A 5,959-nucleotide genomic window follows, 5' to 3' on the forward strand; every position below is an offset into this window, starting at 1 on the left:
TGACCTGAGCCGAAGGCAGACGCTTAACCATCTGAGCCACCCAGGCACCCTGTTTTTTATTCTTTTGTGTTTTTTCTAATATATATGCTTATGCTTTTTGTTGTTGATTTAACTTCTTAAAATTGTCTCCAGTGTAAAGCTGAAGTGCTGTCTAGTATCCCTAAGTGCAAAAGCCTACGATGTGTGTTACAAAGAAAATACATGTGTTAGATAAGCTGCAAGAGTTATAGTGCTATTTGCCATTAGTTCAAAGCTAATTAATCAACAATATATATTAAAGACGGTGTCTTTATTTTTATTTTTTTAATTATGTTATGTTAATCACCATACATTAGTTTTTGATGTAGTGTTCCATGTTTCATTGTTTGCATATAACACCCAGTGCTCCATGCAGAACGTGCCCTCTTTAATACCCATCACCAGGCTAACCCATCCCCCACGCCCCCAGACCCTCAGTTTGTTTCTCAGAGTCCATCGTCTCTCATGGTTCGTCCCCCCCTCTGATTTCCCCAAAGAAGTTGTCTTTAAACAGAAACACATAAAACAAGGTTATATATTGATCAGTTAATAAAGATGTTGTAATCAGTTCTTAGGAATATTACCTTGAATTTTCCCGAAGAGCAGCGGTTCTCTATTTGCTATTTCAGCATGTGTGGTGACTTTCTAGAACATAACTATCCACCAATAATAAGAAATGACTCTACTTATTTTATTTGTATGTAAACACTGCCTTCAGCCATAGTTTTAAAATCCCCCTGTCAATTCCACAGTAGTACCTGGCTTGTACACATTTCTAGCTTTCTGGTCATTTCAATTATAGACAAAAATTTGGCCAATTTTAAAGTTTCAGTTTCATATTCATTTTAATGCTTTCCTCCTTCTTTCCCACAAAACTAGCCAGATAGCTATCCCAGGAGTGGAACTGAGGCACACGTCTTTTACTTTCTCTTCTTGCCCTTCTGTGTCAAGATGGAATAGGAAGTGTGGTTACTCCTACGGGTGTTGCTGTAGTTTTCTCTTCTTTACCCCTGCTGCTCTTGTTAAGACTAACTGGCCTTGATCCTCTCTCTGTGGCAGGCATCCAAATGCTGGCTCTCTTTTCATACTCAATCTTGCACTCTGCACTCTGCATGTGATTATATCAATGTACTCCAAAATAAACAATAGTCACCATGTCTTTCTTTCTTTAACCATGCCATTCTTCATATCTGGTATATGTGATATTCTATTATTTCTTCTTTTAATAGCTACAATGGTAATAATTAATGTTATTGTCAAATTTTAGGTTTTCCTCTTTCTGGGAAAATTATAGTATTTGCCACACCAGGTATTATATGAAGTCATTTGTTTTTTTGTTTTTGTTTTGTTTTGTTTTAGAGTAGAAACCTCTAAGAAGCCGGCATAATTTGCCATGTCCCCTTTCACTGACATAGCAACCGACATCTCTACAGACAGTAGAGTCCCCACCAAATTACATTCTTGAGGGAATATAATGTGGAGACAAACCCCCAGTACATGGTATCAAAAGTAGAATTCTGCCTTAAAAAATAAAGAATGTGGCATTGGCTTATAAATTCAGCAGATTGTAAAAGACAACTTTTATCAGAAGTTAAAGATTGCATTGGTGAAATATTTGATAAAATTGTTGTTTGGAATAATTTACAAGGAATATTGGATAACTAAGAAATGTTTAGATCTAGAGATTGGAATTAGTAATGTGTTTCAGTTTGGGGTGATTTTTTTAAGAAATATATATATTTTTTTAAAAAAGGCAAGCTCAGAAAAAAAGTGGCCAGTTTGCAAGTAGGAATAAAAGTTAAAAAAGAGATTTCAGAAACTCAGGGACTTCAAATGTTGAAAAATTTACTGAATTACGACCCCAGTATGAAGAGGGAAAATTGAGAAAACAATTTGATTCACAAAGGCAGATCAATGCTCAGCCTTGATGATTTCAGTCTACCAATGTGATGATGCGATGTAACTGAATGTGAAATTGGTAAAAGATGCACACAATTGACTCCTCCAAGTCAATAAGAGCTGGCTCTAGCATCCCCCTCTCTCATCTTCCAGTAAGCTATCTTTGGCTTGCTCTCACAGTGATAGGATGAAACCCAGAAAATAGCCAGAAGTTTCAATACCATTTGAGGCCTAAATGCAGAACTGATACACTGTCATTTTCCTTATTTTATTGCCCGGAGCTCTTCTCAAGGATAGCCCAATTCATGAATGTGGAAAAAGACTCCAAATCATGATGTGAGTTTCCACAAAGTCCCATTACAATGGACACACATTTTCTGAACTTCTGATAAATGTTACTTAAGGCTACAAATAAGAAAGAAGATTAAGAAAAAAATATTAAATGGTAGTAGTCATATTTTTATTTTTATTGTAATGTTTCAGTTACAACAATATGTATTTACATATTCCACTTTTAACATATTTCAATTACAACAATATATATTCCATCTAAGCTGTGAGAGATGAAGAAATTTACAAAATTTCATCTCACCCTTTAATCATCTGCCAGCAATTAAAATTAGTTTTGTAACTATTGTTACATTTTTAGGGTTTTTTTTTAAGATTTTATTTATTCATTTGAGAGAGAGAGAGAGCACAAGCAAGGGAAGAGGCAGAGGCAGAAGGAGAGGGAGAAGCAGGCTCCCTGATGAGCTTGAGCTGGGAGCCCAACATGGGGCTCGATCCCAGGACCAAGAGATCATGACCTGAGCCGAAGGCAGACGCCCAGCCATCCGAGCCACCTAGGCGCCCCACGTTTTTAGCTTTAAAGGCTGTTTTTATACAGATTTACTTTGGTAACAAACAGCCCCCACACTTCAGTGGCATAGAATGTTATTTTTAGTAATTTTAAGTATATTTACTTTTAGTCAACAGCTATATGTATGCTCCATGTGGCTTTTCATTTTGGACTGTGATTAAAGGAACAATCTCTGCTTGGGACATCTCTGCTATTGGCAAAACGAGAGAGCAAAATAGCTGATAGAATCTTAAAGTTTTATTTTATATTCAAGTATGTTATAAGTCATATCTGCTCATGTTCAGATTGCCAACTTATCTTCTAAAATAATGACAGTAACAACAATAATACAATGAAAAAGTAAAGTTACTCCCTTACCATATACCAAAATATTATGGTGAATGTATATAGGGTAGCCACAGTAAGTAATTATTTCAGGGAAGAGTGAGCGTGAGGAGCTTGTAGCAGACAATGGCTCATAGAAATCCTGAAATACTTCTGGGAAACCTAAGGGGGAGGCTCAATATTGGGGTAGAAAGTCTCGATTAGGCCATTTTTCTCCTCCTTAGAAATAGCTCTCAGATCTTCTCCTTTTTATCCTTGGCTCCAGTCTCTGGAAAATCCTTCTTTTCGCACAATAACCCTAGAAACATCTTAAAAGGGCAACAAAAAGCAAGGGCCCCAAGTTTATTACATACACATAAACCTAAAACTCTTCATAGACTTTTCAAACACCATAACACTATATAATCTCACATTACCTAAACCTTCACTATCACTGGGAAATAAGGATTCTGTTAATTTACTATTCTAATTTGTGAAATAAACATATTCCAACAGATCTACAACTGAAGCTCCAGCTGCAACCTTATAGGTACATAAAGAGTAAGGAAGTTTTATTAGTTTCCTAGGGCCACTGTAACAAACTACTACAAATTGGGTGGCTTAAAACAACAGAAATTTATTTTCTCATAATTCAGAAGATCAGAAGTTCGAGTTAAAGTACTGACAAAATTGGTATCTACTGGAGGTTCTGAGAGAGAATCCATTCTATGCTTTTCTCCTAGTTTCTGGTAGCTCCTGGCCATTCTTGAAATCACCTGACTTGTAGCTGTATCACCCCATTCTCTGCCTTTGTCTTTACATGGTGCTTTCCTTGTGGGTCTGTGTCTAAATCTTCTTCTTCTTATAGAGACACCAGTCATATTGGATTTAAGGCCCACCTTAATCCACTATGTTCTCATCTTAACTTGATTATATATACAAAGACACTATTTTCAGATAAAGTCACCTGCATGGGTTCTGAGTGGATATGTATTTATACATATCAAAGTAATATCAAAGTCGAAGTAATAACAAGGTGGTGTGGAGTTTATAACATATGAGGAAATAAATGTATAACAACAATAACATAATGGCCAGGAGGGGAGAAATGGAAGTATATTATTATAACGTTCTCACATTTTACATGAAATGGTTTAATATCACTTGAAGTGTTGAAAAGTTAAAGGTATATACTATCAACCTGCAATCACTAAAATTACCAAATAAATATTTATAGTTAATTGGTGAAAAAAGTGATATATGAATTCATAAAAATATTCAATTATATTAATTAAAGCAGAAGGGAAGAAGAGGGCAACAAAGAACATGTGGAAAAATAGAAACAAAAAGTAAGATAGTAGACTTAAGCCTTGAATGGTTAAACATATACTACTGTATGATCCAACTAAAATATCTACCTGAGAGGAAAAAAAAAAAAGCAAATACCCATACAAAGATTTGTACACAAATTTTCATAGCAGTTTTATTCATAATATCCTAAAACTGAGAACAATCAAAATATGAATGAAAGGATGAATGGGTGAACAAATTATGCTGTACCTTTACAATGGAGTACTACTCAGCTAAAGAAGGAAGGGGGAAGGAAGGAAAAAGGGAAGGATGGGAGGAAGAAGGGAAGAGAAAAGAATTACTGATATATGCAATGACATGGATATACCTCAAAGTAATTATGCTATATGAAATAAGACACACAAAAAGAGTATATACGCTTTGACCTAAGTTAAAGAAAATTATAAAAAATTCAAACTAATCAAAGATGACAGAAATAAGATCAGTTATTGCCTGGGAAAGGTTAAGGGTGGCTTGGTGGGAATGTGATTACCAAGGGAAGACACAGAATTTTTGTAGGTTATGGAGATGGGTTATTAAATATCCTGATTGTAGTCATTGTTTCACAGGTGTATACATTGTCACAACTTACCAAATCCTACACTATAAAGACTTAGACTTTATTGTAGTTAATGACATCTCAAAAATAAAATTAGCATAAAAACTAATATAATAGAAACATTAGCAATCTCATTTTAAACAATAAATATAAATAATAAAAAAATTGCCTTTTAACATAAGACTGAGTTTAGCTGTGCTTTCTCTAATTAGAATTCCTATATGAAAAATTCCAGAGAAGCTGAGCGTTAAATGACACTGTATTAAGAAATGAGGTCTAAAAATTTGTCAGTCTGTACCCATTGTGTTTTTTTGTTTGTTTTTGTTTTTGTTTTTAAGGTTTTATTTATTTGAAAGAGAGAAAGACAACGAGAGAGGGAACACAAGCAGGGGGAGTGGGAGAGGGAGAAGCAGACTCCCCAAAGAGCAGGGAGCGTGATGTGGGGCTCGATCTCAGGACCCTGGGATCATGACCTGAGCCAAAGGCAGACACTTAACGACTGAGTCACCCAGGTGCCCCAGTCTGTACCCATTGTGTAGACAGCTTTCTGTTAGATAATTTGAACAGTTATGGAAGCAGCAAATATGGTGCATGTTCACCAAAAGTGCATCACATATTGTAGGAGAAGATTATACATCTACTAATTGGTCACGGAGAAACTATAAGAAACTTCAACATATTAAGTCAGTCATACCTTTGGAACAAAACACATTATTTGTTTCATTTTAAAATTTAAGAGTTCCATGGGTATAAAATCCAAAGAGTAATGTTTCTTACTTGTGATCCCTTTTAAAAATGCAAGTATCTCTTAAGCCTGCAAATTTCCTGAAATTCAACACCTTCTGCTATGTTGAAATACACAGATATGTTCATCTTTAATTAATAGTTCACTACAGACTGAAATTTAGTATACTTCAATTTTTATGGTTTGACTTATAGAAACAATATTTCATTTATTTTGTAAATAGTCA

Source organism: Callorhinus ursinus, unplaced genomic scaffold (assembly GCF_003265705.2).
Source record: "Callorhinus ursinus isolate GAN/ISIS: 27379988/994484 unplaced genomic scaffold, GSC_fseal_2.0 scaffold1, whole genome shotgun sequence".
Taxonomy (NCBI): domain Eukaryota; kingdom Metazoa; phylum Chordata; class Mammalia; order Carnivora; family Otariidae; genus Callorhinus; species Callorhinus ursinus.